Source organism: Marmota marmota, unplaced genomic scaffold (assembly GCF_001458135.2).
Source record: "Marmota marmota marmota unplaced genomic scaffold, marMar, whole genome shotgun sequence".
In the NCBI taxonomy this organism is placed as follows: Eukaryota; Metazoa; Chordata; class Mammalia; order Rodentia; family Sciuridae; genus Marmota; species Marmota marmota.
In genome coordinates, this window is record NW_025999960.1 from 12,418,981 (window position 1) to 12,422,405 (window position 3,425).

The window sequence follows — 3,425 nt, forward strand, 5'->3', positions numbered from 1 at the left end:
ACAAGTACCATAAGAAAAAGTGTTCTGTGAGTTTAACTGTCTAAGACTCATGTGCTTGATGATGAAAGTAGAAAGGACTTAGTGGAGAAGAAATGTCTTATTTACTGAGAGACTTGAGAGTTTGAGTTTGGAGAGGTCTTGTTCAGAAAGAAGGTTATAGATTGACTACTGCAGGGGTTAATTAACTATAAAGCTATAAATTAACACAAAAAATTGTCCCCACAACTCGATAATTTCAGGGAATCACAGAGTGAGACAAGTTGATTTAATAGGTTTAACCAACATGTTTGGCTAAGGGATTTCAGAATCCCTGTATTTGTACATTAGTGCTTCTCAAAACTGGGAAAAATCATTTAGTATTTTAGAGAGGACTTAGTGATTTGAATTATCAGAAACGATGCCCCATTTACAGCTAAACTGTGAAAGAAAACACTACTTTTCAGGTTGATCTATCCAACAAATTCACTATAGGGCAATTAGTTGCCTGGTACAGGCAATTTTGAATTAAAAACAAAAACCTTTCTCATTTGGGTGAAAAATCAGTATGGTTTCTTTAAAGAATAACACTGAGAAAAGGAAGGGATCTGAAAGTGGTGCAACTGAATACAGAAAGCACTATTTTAAGTGTACACAAAATAACCACTTTCATGCAAACAGACACTCACATATTTGTTGCTTGACTTTACTTCCCGTTCCAAACAGAAGCACATTTTATGCGATGCATATTCTTTCAATGGGGACTTTTTCCCCCCAAATTTCAGACTGCTTTTCTTTCGCTCACTGGGACTGAACTGAGAAGGGATGAAGAATGGTAGATATGACAATCACAAATCTAAAACAATAAATGACTTTGGGTTAATCTCTAACCCAGATATTTTTTAAATTTTAAATTGTGAAATGCAACACACATAATGGCATAAAATACAGACTATTGTATAGCAAACCCCTATTGGAGCAATTGCTCAGGTGAAGAAATTAACTGACACCTCCCCCCTTTCTGCTTCTTATGTCCCATCCCAATTTTAACCACTACCCCTCAGTCACTTCCTTTCTTTTTTTACTTCCTAAGAAAACATCTCTAAATGCTATCATTAGTTTAAATTGTCAAATTTTGAGCTTTGAAATAAAGTACTGGATTGTATGTCATGTCTTCACTCTGCTTGGATGTGAGACCTATACTCTTGGAAGTAGCCAATTCCCTTTATTTTCATTGCTGAGTAGTATTCCAACATTTAATGCCATTTAGGTTGTTAACATTTTGGAGCTATTACAAATCATGCTGTGGACATTGTGCTTCTCTCTTGCTGCAATTGGGCATATTTGTTTCTGTTGGGCATTCACTTAGCAGTGCAATTTTATCTTATTATTAAAGATATTGCCACAAAGTAGGATCTAAGTCATTGATACAAACAGTCCAAAATGGATCTTGATATCATCCAGAGGTATCTCAAAAGAGGTCAAATTAAACAGGGAAGGTATGCAGTCCTCACCTTCAGCTGAGCAGACCCATTCTTTAACTGCTGCAGTTAAGATTTTGCTTGAAGGAGTTCTGCTGTAGTTTAACAACTTGGCATACAGGGATTCATGACTTAACTTTACTTGAATTAACTATTCATTTAGTAAATATGTCTGGAGATTAACTGGAAGAACAGACTATGAATAAGGCAGCCACCTGAGTAATTATTACTTGACTCAGTTACAATGGAGACAGAAATAGGGATATCATTTCCAGTGCTCAAGATACTAAGTGAGTTGAGGGAGAAAGAATTAAGTGTTTGGACCTGAGTACTTCATAAACCTAAGGAATTATAACCAGGAAGAGCAGATGATCAGCTGAGTATCCTGAGAGGGCAGAGAGCACAAGCTTTGGACTCAGGCCCAGTTGTGAGATCTGATTCTATCACAATGGAGTGATCTTGTGAAGTAACTTCCTTTTTCAGTTCAATAATGAGGTTACGATCAGGATTTCTCTTTCAGGGTTCTTAGGAAAATGAAGGGAGGTTTTAAAAATAAAATGCCTGGCACACAGCACTCAGTGTTAGCCTCTGGTTCTAAGTAGCGACACACTTGCTAGAGCAAAAGACAACATGCTACTGTCTACTAAAGAGTAGGAAAAAATTTCCAGGTATGATTTAGGGAAAAAACAATGCTACAATGATAATTTTAGAAGCTATAACTGTTAGGCAAGTGCGTAAATAAACTAGAATTAAACATACACATCCTACTTATGTGAACATCTAGGTTCCTACAAGAATTTGTACCATCAACAACTGAGCACCCTGGAAAAATTTGACATCTTGCCTCTCTACAGATTTGTTGTTTGCCATCTAGTCAGTGCTTAATGGCAGGCATCTAAAGCCAGAAAAACTAGTAGAAAACAAGGTTAAAAAGGAGTGTGTATGCAAACTATCAGGTGCTGTTGCTACTTCTGAGAGCAGGGACATAATCCAAATAATTTTAAGAGAAGTTGTGATCTAATTAATTGATATGTTATTCTAACATAACAGCTGTGTTCTGCACGGAATCTTAAAAAATTAGTGATTTGCTCCATGGTGGCATATTAGACTACCCAGGGAGGTTTTAAAGTATCCCATTCCTAGATAAAACTGGAGGGTGCCTGTATGCTGCCTTTTTAAAAGCTCTCCAAATGACCCTAAATATGTAGCTAGAGTGCAAACCACTGGTCAAGTAAGTTGCATTTTCATCATGTTCAAGAGGAGATATTGAGACAAGCAGTCCTCACTGGGTAGGTAGGAGGTTAATATAGAGGACATTTCAAGACACATGCAACATCACAATCCTCACAGCAACCCTACAATGTAGGTAAGCAGTGCCCTTTCATAAGCAACTGGCTCAGAGAAAACACTTGGAGCTGAGTCCCAGGTTCTCTGGGAGCTTTAAAGCTAAGACTCCCCTACTTACTACCAGACCATGGATTTTTCTTCTCTGGTCCTCACAGTACAGAGTATGATTCTCAAGCTAGTTATGGTTTGGGAAGGCTACTTCCTTATAACTGGTTTCTCCCACTTACAAAGCCAGTGGGTGCATGTATCAGCTGTCAGAAGAGGCCAAGCTCCTCCCTGGAGAGCTAAATGTAAGGAGCATGCCAGCTCCCCAACCCACAGCAAAGTTACAGCCCTTTTCTCCTACCTTCAGAACCTCAACAACAAAGCTTGCAATTTGGAAATTTTTTAAATTATACTTTTGCTAACTTCTAGGAAATTTGGAAGCCAAAGAACAGCCTAGGAGGGAATATCCTCTATTACCCAAATAAAGTCCTCTAGTGATAATCTATATTTTATGGTTAATTTTCTTTAAAAAAAAAAAAAAAGATACTGTATATTGTTTGTGCCTTCCCCCCCCCCGATTTATGTTCAGGAGCATGTCCATCCTCATTTTTCAAAGTCTGGGAAGTTTTCTCAGTA

General features: G+C 37.7%; 1 pseudogene; it reads right to left on the minus strand.

The window, feature by feature from the left end:
- The window catches only part of LOC125616685, a 59,982-nt pseudogene extending 56,637 nt beyond the window's left edge, over positions 1–3,345 (minus strand).
- Positions 3,346–3,425: the final 80 nt, after the last annotated feature.